Below are 17,217 nucleotides of genomic sequence, written 5' to 3' on the forward strand. Positions count from 1 at the left end.
CACGTTGTAACGCTCAGAAGGTGCTGCCAGCAATGGTCTTACGTGAGCTGGCCACCAATTTGTTTATAATTAAATAAGATAGTCACGTATGGCAAGATAAGGCACAGAGACTTAGAGAAAGCTTTTGACAATGTTGACTGGAATACTCTCTTTCAAATTCTGAAGGTGGCAGGGGTAAAATACAGGGAGCGAAAGGCTATTTACAATTTGTACAGAAACCAGATGGCAGTTATAAGAGTCGAGGGGCATGAAAGGGAAGCAGTGGTTGGGAAGGGAATAAGACAGGGTTGTAGCCTCTCCCCGATGTTATTCAATCTGTATATTGAGCAAGCAGTAAAGGAAACAAAAGAAAAATTCGGAGTAGGTATTAAAATCCATGGAGAAGAAATAAAAACTTTGAGGTTCGCCGATGACATTGTAATTCTGTCAGAGACAGCAAAGGACTTGGAAGAGCAGTTGAACGGAATGGATGGTGTCTTGAAGGGAGGATATAAGATGATAATCAACAAAAGCAAAACGAGGATAATGGAATGTAGTCGAATTAAGTCGGGTGATGTTGAGGGTATTAGATTAGGAAATGAGACACTTAAAGTAGTAAAGGAGTTTTGCTATTTGGGGAGCAAAATAACTGATGATGGTCGAAGCAGAGAGGATATAAAATGTAGACTGGCAATGGCAAGGAAAGCGTTTCTGAAGAAGAGAAATTTGTTAACATCGAGTATAGATTTAAGTGTCAGGAAGTCATTTCTGAAAGTATTTGTATGGAGTGTAGCCATGTATGGAAGTGAAACATGGACGGTAAATAGTTTGGACAAGAAGAGAATAGAAGCTTTCGAAATGTGGTGCTACAGAAGAATGCTGAAGATTAGATGGGTAGATCACATAAATAATGAGGAGGTACTGAATAGGATTGGGGAGAAGAGGAGTTTGTGCACAACTTGACCAGGAGAAGGGATCGGTTGGTAGGGCATGTTCTGAGGCATCAAGGAATCACCAATTTAGTATTGGAGGGCAGCGTGGAGGGTAAAAATCGTAGGGGGAGACCAAGAGATGAATACACTAAGCAGATTCAGAAGGATGTAGGTTGCAGTAGGTACTGGGAGATGAAGAAGCTTGCACAGGATAGAGTAGCATGGAGAGCTGCATCAAACCAGTCTCAGGACTGAAGACCACAACAACAACAACAAGGCACAGAGAGGATCGCCTAATGTCGCAGCTGATATAAGAAGCTAGACATATGAAAAATTATAACACTTTCACACGACTTGACTGTGCAACAGTGGTGGAAGATCTTCAGAATCCTCGGCAAAACACTTATACCTGTGGGGAGAAAGACGACTAATATATAATATGTACGAGGACCAAGATGGAAGCCGGCCGCGGTGGTCTAGCGGTTCTGGCGCTGCAGTCCGGAACCGCGGGACTGCTACGGTCGCAGATTCGAATCCTGCCTCGGGCATGGGTGTGTGTGATGTCCTTAGGTTAGTTAGGTTTAAGTAGTTCTAAGTTCTAGGGGACTTATGACCTAAGATGTTGAGTCCCATAGTGCTCAGAGCCAGCCAACCAAGATGGAACAATAAGAATGGAAGACCAGGTGAGACTTGCCCAGGTTAAAAGGGCCTAAGGTAATGCGCATGTCTCTCTCTCTTCTATTGTTTAACTTCGAAGAAGCAATGAGGGATATAAAACAACAGATCAGCTGTAGAATTGAAGTTCAAGGTAAAAGGATAGCAAATATAATATTCGTTGATGAGACTGCTATCCTCAGTATAAGTTAGAAGAATTGCGGGACCTACTGAATTGAATGAACAGGATACTGAACACAGAATAAAGGTTGAAAGGAAACTAAACAATGGCGGAAGTATTGAGGATTAGCAGAAATGAGATTAGCAACGAACTACATTAAAACTGGAGACCCTACCCTATCCTACCCAAGAAGTGACGGAAATCTGCTCCTATGCAAGCACTATGACGCACGACGATCAAAGCACAAGAAGTACGTAAGAAACACACTAGTCAACATTACTCAACAACAAAAGACTACTGGTGCCAAACATAGGCCTTAATTTGAGAAAATAACTTCCAAAAATATGCACCTGAAGCACAGCATTGTCTCGAAATGAACCTTAATGACGGACTGTGGGAAAACCATATATCGAAGAGTTTGAGATACTCAAGAGTTTGAGAAGGACCTTGAAAATCGAGAGGACTGACACCATAAGAAATGAAGAGGATGTCCGCAGAGTCGACAAGGAACGTCTAGGTTGATAGAGGAAATCGTACGAGGTATAAGCTGTAGGGGAAGACAGAGATTGTAATATATACAAGTAATTGAGGGCATTCAGTAAATGCAACTCTGAGATAAAGATTGCATAAGAAAGAAGATCCCCTTTAAGGGTGAGGCTATGCTATTCGTAATTTCAGGAATTTAGTTGTTGACTTTGATGAAAAAAAAAAGGGGTCACTCTCTTTCTCCCCATTGAGAATTTATACAGGGGAAATCAGCCTAGCTTCTTAGCTGAGAAAGTTAACGCTCTCTCGTGTGGTGGATCTCGTCAGAATTCTGTATGAAAAAACCTTTTCAGCGTTAGTATTTGATCGACATAGGAAGGGGACATGGTGTCGCCAAGTTGTCTATCATCTGCGTCCTGAGTTAAATGACAAACGTCTCGACATTTCTCACGGTGTGAGAGCCTGTTGCTGGTGATATGTCCGTCAGAAGACGTCACGATCGACGGCCTCCTTGCTGCTATTCAAGAGGAGTGGCACCTGGTTTCAGCCTCTCGCTTCCATATCATCGTCATCAAGAACACGAAGGCGACATAAAACATCACACGCCCTTGTTATATAACATCTGCATTTGGCGAACGAAAGGTGATAAAGTACACGTAGAAAGAAAACGTTTCCAATTAGGCCACTGAATCTCTCTCTCTCGGAGTCTTCCACTCAATAATATCATACGAATTTATTTTGCACGAGGAATCTGAAGAAGGAAGGAAATTAGTGTTTAAGACCCCACGACGGCGGGTCCATTTAAGCCGTAACACAAGCTCGGATTGAAGTATGATGCGAAAGAAAATCTGCAGTGTCCTTTTCAAGGCAACTGTCGTGCAATTTGCCTTAACCTATTCAAGGATTATTAGAAAAAACTAAAACTCAATTTTGGTAAGAGGATTTGAGCCACTGTAATCCTGAGTCCAATTTTTTTACCACTGCCTCACCTGCACTGGTGGGAATACACGGTCGGAGGGACCACGAGAGATTCACCTTAGCGCCAGAGAAAACCGCCAGAGTTCATGTAATTGGGTGTTGAGATCTAGACGTGTGGTGTCGTCCAGAGAGCAGGATGCCAAAGAAAGGTTGGCACCTCGCAACGAAACCACAGGAAACTACAATTGCTGCATGGCGCATCAACGAAGTGCCCGGTTTACAGTCAACTATCAAGATGACATCATCAGTTTATATAGGCCACGACTGTATTAAATGTTTTAGGCAGAACTTAATGCGAAAATTATGTCAGTTGTTCTTCAAGTGAAAACTCTTGTAAAATTGTCTGCATCAAGTGGTACTTAAATAATACGATACAGTCGTAAATATTCAGGACATTCCTGTAGGAATAGATTTTACGAAGTTAAGTAAATCTTCATGTGTATATTGTTATAAAGTGATTGGTGTTACCGTTCCTCTCAGTCTCCTCCCGGAGCAAAACAAAGAACCCACCAGTGTGCCAGCGAGTGTCTTTTCGGACGGCAAACAAGCTCCTTGCTAGATTTCGGTTCTTTTCAAACCCCGACCAACTGGAAGCACAGCAAAGGGAGTTGCCAACCAGGATTTCTTTTAGTGGCAATAGCAGTTCCCGCGCGTACCTTTAAACCAATGGAAACCTTCCGAAAACCTCGCTTTATAGTACCGTTCGACTCGCGTTACCCATTCCATCGTAACGCGTATTGTTCTTCGGCTCTCCAGTGCCGTTATTTGGCGAAACGTATGGTGTGTTTCGGCTAGTGAGCCCACCATTGCTGCATCTTGACTATTTTAGATATGTTTAGTCTACTATTCAGCTATATACAATCGATACAATAACAACCACGACGAGATGCCATAACGAGTAGTTCTGCACCTTTGGGCTCTCGCCACTGGTTTTGGTTATACTAGCGCGGCAGTCGAGTGCAGTGGTCAAACGAAACGACAGAGAAATTGAACACTTGTCTTTACAATCGCATTTACGGCGGAATGATTTTCTCGAGTGCCATTAATAATGCCTAATAGTATTTCGGAAGCAGAGAGTATCATCCACGGAACATTCATGAAAGTTAGTTTTATTTAAGTTTCAGTTCATCAGAGAAGCTACGGCTGAAGAAGGGTCTGGCATTTGACCTCGAACGTAAGTAAATGTAGCGTATTACAGGCGAAGAGATTGAACACTGCTCGATTACGCTGTTGATAGAAAAAATGGTTCAAATGGCCCTAAGCACTATGGGACTTAACATCTGAGGTCATCAGTCCCGTAAACGTAGAACTACTTAAACCTGACTAACCTAAGGACATGACACACATCCATGTCCGAGGCAGGATCGAACCTGCGACCGTAGCAGCAGCGCGGTTCCGGACTGAAACGCCTAAAACAACTCGGCCACAGCGGCCGGTTGTTGATAGAAAATCACTGGAAATATTTACAACCGTAAACGACTTGGGACAAACCATCCGGAATGACGCACAGTGGAATGACCACATAAAGTAACTCCATGAAAAAGCTCGTCGCTGTGAGGAGAATATATCTCGAATTGTCGATTTATTGCTTTTTATCATGTGTCACCTCGAAACTTTCGTTGCCCCAAATTAGCCAGTCTTCGATTATCTGCATAGGCTGAAAGTCAGATTTTATCTGACTTACATCTGTCTCCATGTGTGAATGCCTACGATACTGTAAATTAGCTTTTTATTGTTCTTGTGCTTCTTTGGCATTTCTTCCGCCTGTAACAACCACCCACCCCCTATTTTCTACCTGTATTTAGTGCTAATTACGTTCAGTAATTTATGTTGATGAGAAGATGAATTGGCAGTCTCATGCTATTGGCTTCTACTTCTTCTGCAACTTTTGGGTTACGGGTAACAGCGGACTTATAAATGACATTTTTAAAAAGTTGTTTAATTTTCCTATTTTCATTCCTTAGTGTCCTATGGCATCATGTCCTAGATTAACACTTAACACTGTAAGAAAGTGTTGCATACAAGGGCGTGAAATGATAATATTTGTTGTCCACACAAGAACGTTTTGCAGGCAGTTCTTTAAACATCTGAGAATATGAACAAGGGCCCGACAATTTATTTACTCCCACAGGAAATTTGTTGTCAATAATCAGTCGTAGTTCCAGGTCAATAGTAACAATAAGTACTGTACAACACCAGATCGGAAGCGACTTATACTGTTTACCACTGATGGTTATTGTGGCGCAGATAGGAGCGAGGTATTTCAGCCAAATGTGTGTGTGTGTGTGTGTGTGTGTGTGTGTGTGTGTGTGTGTGTGAGTGAGTGAGATAGAGACAGAAAGAGAGAGAGAGAGAGAGAGAGAGACAGACAGACAGACAGGCAGACAGAGATTGCACCTAGGGTTAACTATAAACGGGCATATGTGAGAAATTGTAGCTTAAGATAAATATAAAATTCAAACACATAAATGCTCAGTGTGTTACGTTATTTTTCACTGAGAAAAAGGTTACATTCTGAAACTGACTCGTTCTGCATCTGCGCTAGAAACTGGAATTATGACCTTGGAACACTCAAACGACTTCCTAACTGGCGAATATGCCTTCACTCTTGCCCTAAGAATGGGAAGTCGTGTGCGCTATTTCTCTGTGAGTCATGTAAACGTCCGTCCCTCCGTGTCTGTTTACACAGAGTGAATGACCTAAAACTTGCACCTCAGATATTTCAGTAATGGAAGGCGCCATTCATACGCGTATTTCACAGACTGGAATGGTAGGCGGGGGGGCCCGCCTTTGCAGCCCAAACACAGTGTGTTACGAGTTTCAATTCTGTATTTATTTACAAAAGGTACAAATACTTAAATTGGAAAATGCCTACTGACAGTACCACAATCAAAGTAGACGAAACCGGAACGTCACTGGTGGTTGTTGCAGGAGTCTAGTACAAATAGTTCATGAGATATCGCAGTTTAAACATCGTTAACACCGACAGTTGTTGGCTCCATGTTGTCGCACGTAGGAGCGTATGTATAGCCCTACAAAGATGTTAATACGTCTCCACAGGCGTCGTGTTGTTAAAGGAGACATTGCCTAGGAGAAATTAAAGACAAACAAAGGCGAATACATTACCTCTGTGCACAAAATGACAATCACCAGCGTCAACACAAGCTTGCAGTCTGCCACGCAACGGTTGCTGTGCATGTTCTAGCATTCCAGTGGGAATTGCAGCGTAGGCAGTAGTAATGCGCCGTTTCGTATCATCTGTGGTTGTTTGAACAGGTTGATGTCTATTGGGGTATCTTTCGGGGTACACGGCACACGAACGAACGGCTTACTTCCTACATTCACGATAAATAGTGAGCATGTTCGCCTTTTTCGCACTGGGAAGTACCATTTTCGAAGCACGTCCTACAACGTCCGCTATCACACAGTAAGTGACAGGGCCGGCCGGTGTGGCCGTGCGGTTCTAGGCACTTCAGTCTGGAACCGCGTGACCGCTACGGTCGCAGGTTCGAATCCTGCCTCGGGCATGGATGTGTGTGTGCTGTCCTTAGGTTAGTTAGGTTTAAGTAGTTCTAAGTTCTAGGGGACTGATGACCACAGATGTTAAGTCCCGTAGTGCTCAGAGCCATTTCAGCCATTTTTGAGTAAGTGACAGGTCCCTGCGATGCAATCGCATTATACACACAACGCAATGTAAACAAACATAATGTCGTCGCCTAGCGTCTAAGTACCAGAATGGAATATACAGCTGTCGGTCTTTACATTGTTCACAATACGATAACTCGTAAACTGCTTACACTAGCTTCCTGCAACAAACACCACTGACATTCTCATATAAGCTATTTTCAGAATTTTACTGTCAATCGTCACTGTCCGAATTAAAAATTTGTAATTGTTGTATAACACCACACTTCCGTCAACGCCTGATAATCTTTGAGTTGGTTGCTACGACGCGCCCTTGTTTACAAATCAGTCCTGCGAAAACCGCATAGCAATAGTGCCTTCCATGTCAGAAATATCTGCGGTGCAAGTGTATGTGAAACTGTGTGCTGCGTTTCCGAGGCAGAGATGAGTATCTCAGTCCCGTGTTCGAGCAAACGAGTGTGGAAAACCGCCTGAAACCCCACTGGTCTGTGTACAAGACCTGCTACTCGGCCCACCTCGCCTCACTGTCACGCTAGCCAGCGCGCTGTAACGTAGACAGATCTCAACGAGCTGCGGCGTAGACAGGTTCCACTGCCACATTCGATACCATATTAGCTATCGACACCAACACCAAAAATTGTATCGGTGCCGCGATCATATCTAACGATAGTATCGATACCGACAATATCGCAAGACTCTGATTGCTCATATATTTTTCAGCTTTTCTAGAAATATGTAAATTACGTTGTTTCAAGAACCAAATTGAGTACGAGCCGTGCGTGGCTCATGTTCCCGCCACCATGTATTTTACACCCTGTTTTTAACGTGCTTCCACCTCACTACGTTAATTTACAGGGTGTTTCAAAAATGACCGGTATATTTGAAACGGCAATAAAAACTAAACGAGCAGCGATAGAAATACACCGTTTGTTGCAATATGTTTGGGACAACAGTACATTTTCAGGTAGACAAACTTTCGAAATTACAGTAGTTACAATTTTCAACAACAGATGGCGCTGCCGTCTGGGAAACTCTATAGTACGATATTTTCCACATATCCACCATGCGTAGCAATAATATGGCGTTGTCTCTGAATGAAATTACCCGAAACCTTTGACAACGTGTCTGGCGGAATGGCTTTACATGCAGATGAGATGTACTGCTTCAGCTGTTCAATTGTTTCTGGATTCTGGCGCTACACCTGGTCTTTCAAGTGTCCCCACAGAAAGAAGTCACAGGGGTTCATGTCTGGCGAATAGGGAGGCCAATCCATGCCGCCTCCTGTATGTTTCGGATAGCCCAAAGCAATCACACGATCATCGAAATATTCATTCAGGAAATTAAAGACGTCGGCCGTGCGATGTGGCCGGGCACCATCTTGCATAAACCACGAGGTGTTCGCAGTGTCGTCTAAGGCAGTTTGTACCGCCACAAATTCACGAAGAATGTCCAGATAGCGTGATGCAGTAATCGTTTCGGATCTGAAAAATGGGCCAATGATTCCTTTGGAAGACATGGCGGCCCAGACCAGTACTTTTTGAGGATGCAGGGATGATGGGACTGCAACATGGGGCTTTTCGGTTCCCCATATGCGCCAGTTCTGTTTATTGACGAAGCCGTCCAGGTAAAAATAAGCTTCGTCAGTAAACCAAATGCTGCCCACATGCATATCGCCGTCATCAATCCTGTGCACTATATCGTTAGCGAATGTCTCTCGTGCAGCAATGGTAGCGGCGCTGAGGGGTTGCCGCGTTTGAATTTTGTATGGATAGAGGTGTAAACTCTGGCGCATGAGACGATACGTGGACGTTGGCGTCATTTGGACCGCAGCTGCAACACGGCGAACGGAAACCCGAGGCCGCTGTTGGATCACCTGCTGCACTAGCTGCGCGTTGCCCTCTGTGGTTGCCGTACGCGGTCGCCCTCCCTTTCCAGCACGTTCATCCGTCACGTTCCCAGTCCGTTGAAATTTTTCAAACAGATCCTTTATTGTATCGCTTTTCGGTCCTTTGGTTACATTAAACCGCCGTTGAAAACTTCGTCTTGTTGCAACAACACTGTGTTCTAGGCGGTGGAATTCCAACACCAGAAAAATCCTCAGTTCTAAGGAATAAACCATGTTGTCTACAGCACACGTGCACGTTGTGAACAGCACACGCTTACAGCAGAAAGACGACGTACAGAATGGCGCACCCACAGACTGCGTTGTCTTCTATATCTTTCACATCACTTGCAGCGCCATCTGTTGTTGAAAATTGTAACTACTGTAATTTCGAAAGTTTGTCCGCCTGAAAATGTACTGTTGTCCCAAGCATATTGCAACAAACGGTGTATTTCTATCGCTGCTCGTTTAGTTTTTATTGCCGTTTCAAATATACCGGTCATTTTTGAAACACCCTGTATATTACCGGTCTCACTGAGTTGCTGCTTTGTCTGACCGTGAGCGACGCTAGCAGCGCGTATCACTATATCCCCTCTCGTAGTATCTTTGCTCGACTGCTATTACTTAATGGTCGTTGTCTGTCGTAAGCCAGCTCGGGTCGCGAGTTCGGGTCTGCCAGTCAGTTGCAACGCGTCTGGAGCGCAGTCCGGACCTGCCAGTCGGGGAGTTGCAGTGCGGCACTAGTGCAGTCGGGTTGGAGCTGTGAGGTCTGCGTCGACATGGCTCGCCCGACCATTGCCGCCACGCATCACTTGAGCCAGGCCACGGTCTTGGTGGATCGTCGGTCGGTCGTTATACCGGACGACGCGTTTAGGCTCGCCGATCGTTCATGAGTCGGCTGCGCACGCTCATCGACTCCCGATTTGTGTTCGTGCGTGCTTAGCTACTGTTGGGCTTCGTTCAGGTCTTCGTGCAAGTTTTTGTCAGGTTGTGTGTGTAGTTGGCGTTATTTCCGCTGACGACTGTTTTAGATGTTATCGGCATTCTGAGGGCAGTCGGTCGGTTGGTAAGGACCAGGGAGGATATCTCCGGGCGGCGCGATCGGCTGGGTCTGCCGGCGGTCCCTGCGCAGTGTCGGAGCGTGTGTGGAGCTGTACGATAGCTACGAGCTTCGTGGCTCACCGACCCAGGACGTCAAAGTTGAGTGGTGTGTTAAGCACCCAAGCCACGTCAGTTCATGTTGTGTTGTTCGTTTAGGTGGTTCGCTGTTAGGGAGCTTTTCCTGTGAGCAACACAGAGTGTTTGTAGTGGTGAAATCGAGCCACCGTGCGGTGGAATTAACTATATTGGTTCACTGCAATTCAAGTGCACCAGCGGAATTTTCTGCTTTGGGGCCGTTAGTGTTCTGGTTACCTGCCCTGGTCACTGACGTTAATTCAGCAGTGTTCGTTTTTCCTGGAGCTAACTATATCACGTTATTTCAAATTCAGGACACTTAGAAGATGCAACAAGTCCACTAAAGAGACAGCTTACACTACACTCGTTCGTCCTTTGTTAGAATATTGCTGCGCGGTGTGGGATCCTTACCAGGTGGGATTGACGGAGGACATCGAAAGGGTGCAAAAAAGGGCAGCTCGTTTTGTATTATCAAGTAATAGGGGAGAGAGTGTGGCAGATATGATACGCGAGTTGGGATGGAAGTCATTAAAGCAAAGACTTTTTCGTCGCGGCGAGATCTATTTACGAAATTTCAGTCACCAACTTTCTCTTCCGAATACGAAAATATTTTTTTGAGCCCAACCCACGTAGGTAGGAATGATCATCAAAATAAAATAAGAGAAATCAGAGCTCGAACAGAAAGGTTTAGGTGTTCGTTTTTCCCGCGCGCTGTTCGGGAGTGGAATGGTAGAGAGATAGTATGATTGTGGTTCGATGAACCCTCTGCCAAACACTTAAATGTGAATTGCAGAGTAATCATGTAGATGTAGATGTAGATTCAAGTGTAGCAGCGGAATTTTCTGCCCTGTGGCCGTTAGAGTTCCGGTACCTGCCCTGGCCACTAACGTAATTCAGGCAGCGTCCTTTCCTCACCTGTTGTCGCAGTCCAACATGATGTGTAGTTTAGACAGCTTAATACATATTTCATTGTGGATAATCACGCCCGTAACTGTTTGGTCTTTGAGTTTTTATGTACGGAATCGTGGCTAGTAAGTCGTTTGGTCGGTCGGTCCGTGACTGTCTCTTGGTTGGGTTACCGACGGATCAAGTGGAGTTGAGCCCACCACCTGCCTCACTTAAGTGAACGTTAATGTTTTGAAGGCAGCCCCCACCCCCTGGACATGTCTGAGTGCCGTTGTCTATACTGTTCTTTTCATGCGTGTTTAATGGTCTGTTGCTAATCTATTATAGCCAATACTTAAAAAGAAAAAATATTTTATTGTGTTTATGTCAATCAATTGTAAGCCTTCAGCCGCTTGAAACCTTATACTTAAATTTAGTTATTGTCGTTGCGTTGCTTTCTCTTTTAGTGGGCGTTCGGCCATTGAATACTTAACATTTAAGGTATTTTTGAATTTTGCATAATCAGCTGTAGGCCTTCAGCCGCTTAAAGCCTTATTCTAAATATTTCCCCTTAAGCCAAAACATTGGGGCCTTCTGGTTTAAAGATTATGGTAATATATTTTAAAATTTCGAAATTTAATTGTGGCCTTCAGCCGTTTGTATCGCACCTTGTATATGTTTGTTCTATCCACTTTTGCCATGAGGCTTTCCGCCGAGCTGTGATATATATATTTTATTTGCAATTTTAACTGCATGTCTTCAGTCATTTGAAATTTATCTTGTTCCTTTTGAAGATTTGTTGTTTGGAGGCCTTCAACCGTGAAAGAACTGGATTTTGAAACTCGTAGTTGTAAAGGTTCGGCTATGTGCCGTTTTGGTTTAAAGGTGTTATTAAATTACAATAAATAACAATTTCAAGTTAAATTGACTGATATCTTATCTGGCTCTTTTCACAGTCCTAATCACCTGCCCAGCGAGTTTAGCGGGCGTATCAAACACAAATAAAATGTACTGGATACGGACAATGTTCACTAGCCAGCCTGCTGCTTGTATACTAATAAGGCAGCCCTCCGCCAAATGTGAGGCAAACTTTATAAAATTTTAACAAATAACACACTTCTTTATTATAAGAACAAAGCGTAACCAATACGCACACATAGTTCGGGACTGCACAGTATTATAGTGCAATGTGTCTTAATAAGCAGGATGGCGGATCGTTGGCACAGAACACAGGGATTTTTCAAAAGTCCCCTCTCTGGCAACCAATGGCAGTAAAGCTATGTTTACCGTAGTTACCTTGTTGGTGTTGGATGAGATTAAATCCGCCACAAGCCCCTGCCCACCAGGCACGGCAGCGTATTTAGGGAGTCGTTTTTCAACCCACAACTCCCCACTGCCCGAGCAGGAAGCGAACAGCCGCTTCCAACAGCGTGGCTGCTCCTTAAAGGTCAACACGACCGCCTCGATATTCCATGCGGACCTAGGTGCCGAAGCCAATCCCTCGGTTGTTTTACGGAGCCATCAGCAGAATGTCGCCCACACATCTCAGTATTGCTGTGGAAGCTGAACCAAGAACCTCACTGGTGTAGCTCATGCTCGATCGAGCCTTTATCATCGCGAAGCAATTATGTCACTGACGTCTGTCAGGACGCCCAAGCCGCAGTTAACGGCAACGAACCAAAGACGTTACGCTGGAGAGGAAGGTATCGATAAAGCCTCTCGCACGACTCAGTGTCCGGACATCCCTATGAAACCTGGAATTCACTACTTTTTTTTATGGTCATCAGTCTACTGACTGGTTTGATGCGGCCCGCCACGAATTCCTTTCCTGTGCTAACCTCTTCATCTCAGAGTAGCACTTGCAACCTACGTCCTCAATTATTTGCTTGACGTATTCCAATCTCTGTCTTCCTCTACAGTTTTTGCCCTCCACAGCTCCCACTAGTACCATGGAAGTCATTCCCTCATGTTTTAGCAGATGTCCTATCATTCTGATTTTCAACATTCGTCTATAGCACCACATCTCAAATGCTTCGATTCTCTTCTGTTCCAGTTTTCCCACACTCCATGTTTCACTACCATACAATGCTGTACTCCAGACGTACATCCTCAGAAATTTCTTCCTCAAATTAAGGCCGTTATTTGATATTAGTAGACTTCCTTTGGCCAGAAATGCCTTTTTTGCCATAGCGAGTCTGCTTTTGATGTCCTCCTTGCTCCGTCCGTCATTGGTTATTTTACTGCCTAGGTAGCAGAATTCCTTAACTTCATTGACTTCGTGACCATCAATCCTGATGTTAAGTTTCTCGCTGTTCTCATTTCTACTACTTCTCATTACCTTCGTCTTTCTCCGATTTACTCTCAGACCATACTGTGTACTCATTAGACTGTTCATTCCGTTCAGCAGATCATTTAATTCTTCTTCACTTTCACGCAGGACAGCAATGTCATCAGCGAATCGTATCATTGATATCCTTTCACCTCGTATTTAAATTCCACTCCTGAACCTTTCTTTTATTTCCATCATTGCTTCCTCGATGTACAGATTGAAGAGTAGGGGCGAAAGGCTACAGCCTTGTCTTACACCCTTCTTAATACGAGCACTTCGTTCTTGATCGTCCACTCTCATTATTCCCTCTTGGTTGTTGTACATATTATATATGACCCGTCTCTCCCTGTAGCTTACCCCTACTTTTTTCAGAATCTCGAACAGCTTGCACCATTTTATATTGTCGAACGCTTTTTCCAGGTCGACAAATCCTATGAAAGTGTCTTGATTTTTCTTTAGCCTTGCTTCCATTATTAGCCGTAACGTCAGAATTGCCTCTCTCGTCCCTTTACCTTTCCTAAAGCCAAACTGATCGTCACCTAGCGTATTCTCAATTTTCTTTTCCATTCTTCTGTATATTATTCTTGTAAGCAGCTTCGATGCATGAGCTGTTAAGCTGATTGTCCGAAAGTCAGATGGTATGTCGCCAGACTCATATATTCTACACACCAACGTGAATAGTCGTTTTGTTGCCACTTCCCCCAATGATTTTAGAAATTCTGATGGAATGTTATCTATCCCTTCTGCCTTATTTGACCGTAAGTCCTAAAAACCTCTTTTAAATTCCGAATCTAATACTGGATCCCCTATCTCTTCTAAATCGACTCCTGTTTCTTCTTCTATCACATCAGACAAATCTTCGCCCTCATAGAGGCTTTCAATGTATTCTTTCCACCTATCTGCTCTCTCCTCTGCATTTAACAGTGGAATTCCCGTTGCACTCTTAATGTTACCAACGTTGCTTTTAATGTCACTAAAGGTTGTTTCGACTTTCCTGTATGCTGAGTCTGTCCATCCGACAATCATATCTTTTTCGATGTCTTCACATTTTTCCTGCAGCCATTTCGTCTTAGCTTCCCTGCACTTCCTATTTATTTCATTCCTCAGCGACTTGTATTTCTGTATTCCTGATTTTCCCGGAACATGTTTGTACTTCCTCCTTTCATCAATCAACTGAAGTATTTCTTCTGTTATCCATGGTTTCTTCGCAGCTACCTTCTTTGTACCTATGTTTTCCTTCCCAACTTCTGTGATGGCCCTTTTTAGAGATGTCCATTCCTCTTCAACTGTACTGCTTACTGCGCTATTCCTTATTGCTGTATCTATAGAGTTAGAGAACTTCAAACGTATCTCGTCATTCCTTAGTACTTCCGTATCCCACTTCTTTGCGTATTGATTCTTCCTGACTAATGTCTTGAACTTCAGCCTACTCTTCATCACTACTATATTGTGATCTGAGTCTATATCTGCTCCTGGGTATGCCTTACAATCCAGTATCTGATTTCGGAATCTCTGTCTGACCATGATGTAATCTAATTGAAATCTTCCCGTATCTCCCGGCCTTTTCCAAGTATACCTCCTCCTCTTGTTATTCTTGAACAGGGTATTCGCTATTACTAGCTGAAACTTGTTACAGAACTCAATTAGTCTTTCTCCTCTTTCATTCCTCGTCCCAAGCCCATGTTCTCCTGTAACCTTTTCTTTTACTCCTTCCCCTACAACTGCATTCCAGTCGCCCATGACTATTAGATTTTCGTCCCCCTGTACATACTGCATTACCCTTTCGAAATCCTTATACACTTTCTCTATCTGTTCATCTTCAGTTTGCGACGTCGGCATGTATACCTGAACTATCGCCGGCCGAAGTGGCCGTGCGGTTAAAGGCGCTGCAGTCTGGAACCGCAAGACCGCTACGGTCGCAGGTTCGAATCCTGCTTCGGGCATGGTTGTTTGTGATGTCCTTAGGTTGGTTAGGTTTAACTAGTTTTAAGTTCTAGGGGACTAATGACCTCAGCAGTTGAGTCCCATAGTGCTCAGAGCCATTTGAACCATTTGAACCTGAACTATCGTTGTCGGTGTTGGTCTGCTGTCGATTCTGATTAGAACAACCCGGTCACTGAACTGTTCACAGTAACACACCCTCTGCCCTACCTTCTTATTCATAACGAATCCTACACTTGTTATACCATTTTCTGCTGCTGTTGACATTACCCGATACTCATCTGACCAGAAATCCTTGTCTTCCTTCCACTTCACTTCACTGACCCCTACTATATCTAGATTGAGCCTTTGCGTTTCAGATTTTCTAGTTTCCCTACCACGATCAAGCTTCTGACATTCCACGCCCCGACTCGTAGAACGTTATCCTTTCGTCGATTATTCAATCTTTTTCTCATGGTAACCTCCCCCTTGGCAGTCCCCTCCCGGAGATCCGAATGGGGGACTATTCCGGAATCTTTTGCCAATGGAGAGATCATCGTGACACTTCTTCAATTACAGGCCACATGTCCTGTGGATACACGTTACGTGTCTTTAATGCAGTGGTTTCCATTGCCTTCTGCATCCTCATGTCGTTGATCATTGCTGATTCTTCCGCCTTTAGGGGCAATTTCCCACTCCTAGGACAAGAGAGTGCCCTGAACCTCTATCCGCTCCTCCGCCCTATTTGACAAGGCCGTTGGCAGAATGAGGCTGACTTCTTATGCCGGAAGTCTTCGGCCGCCAATGCTGATTATTTATCAAAATTTAGGCAGTGGCGGGGATCGAACCCGGGACCGAAGACGTTTTGATTATGGATGAAAGACGCTACCCCTAGACCACGGGTACCATCACTACTAGATATCACGAAAGCCAGATACGCCAGTATGAAAGGAATTGGGGAGTACTGTGTTGTCAGGAGAGAAGCAGTCATTTCAGAATGGGTCCATCAGGAGAACCCACTGACCTCGACCGTAGACTACTCATTTCATGTCATCTGATAACAAGTCCATCAGGGACATTCTATCCTGTCTAAAGCCGCTTAAGCCGACTGTTAGTGGGGAAACGAGACAGAACGACCACAGCTAGATCAAGACCAGACTGACCTCACGTACTGATGAACTGTCACAGCTGAGAAACGTGGAGGAGCGCGGGATTAGCCGAGCGGTCTGTGGCGCTGCAGTCATGGACTGTGCAGCTGGTTCCGGCGGAGGTTCGAGTCCTCCCTCGGGCATGAGTGTGTGTGTTTGTCCTTAGGATGATTTAGGTTAAGTAGTGTGTAAGCTTAGGGACTGATGACCTTAGCAGTTAAGTCCCATAAGATTTCACACACATTTGAACATTTTGAAATGTGGAGGATGGTTGCAAAAACTGTTATGGAGTCAGTAGAAGGGACCGCTCGTGAGTTCCTAACTGTACCCAGCAGTACAGCTGACACTATGAGTGTGCGTAGGGAGTTGAAAAGAATGGTCTACAATGGTTAAGCAGTTCCTTATAAGCCACAAATTCCTGTAACCTGCGTTAAGCAACGTTTGAGGCGTCGCGCTGGACAGTAGACGACTGGAAGCGATTTATTTGGAGCGGTGAATCACGCTGTACCCTGAGGCAAATCGATGGGAGTGTTCGAGTTTGACGAATGCCTGGAGAAGTTACCTGCCATCATGTATCGTAATATATGAAAACACAATACTGGCCAACAACACGCTGTTTACTGCTCTGAGATAACTGACTCGGGACACACAACAGAATGCCCACACTCTCAAAAGAACCACTCCCTCATCATACCCAGAGACATGTATAAGAAGACTTCGTAACTCCCGTTACAGTTTTCACAGCCTTCTCGCAACATGCAATACACTTCTCGCTACACGTGCGAACAGCAACATGGTGTAATGCTTTGGATTATGAACGAAGTGCGATAGTTAATGTTTTTCTGAGTATAAAAGTACACCCATGCACATAAATTAAGGATAATGCTGATACATGGTGAAACAACGCTCTGGTGGGCTGTTTGCGGGTTTAAATCACCTCGGGGTATGACCTAGCGATGCATTTCACCTGCGGTCGTCGCACGGTGGCGCTGGTAGCAGTCCAAAAACGCAGAGGTGTGTTC

Source organism: Schistocerca nitens, chromosome 4 (assembly GCF_023898315.1).
Source record: "Schistocerca nitens isolate TAMUIC-IGC-003100 chromosome 4, iqSchNite1.1, whole genome shotgun sequence".
NCBI classification, from domain to species: Eukaryota; Metazoa; Arthropoda; class Insecta; order Orthoptera; family Acrididae; genus Schistocerca; species Schistocerca nitens.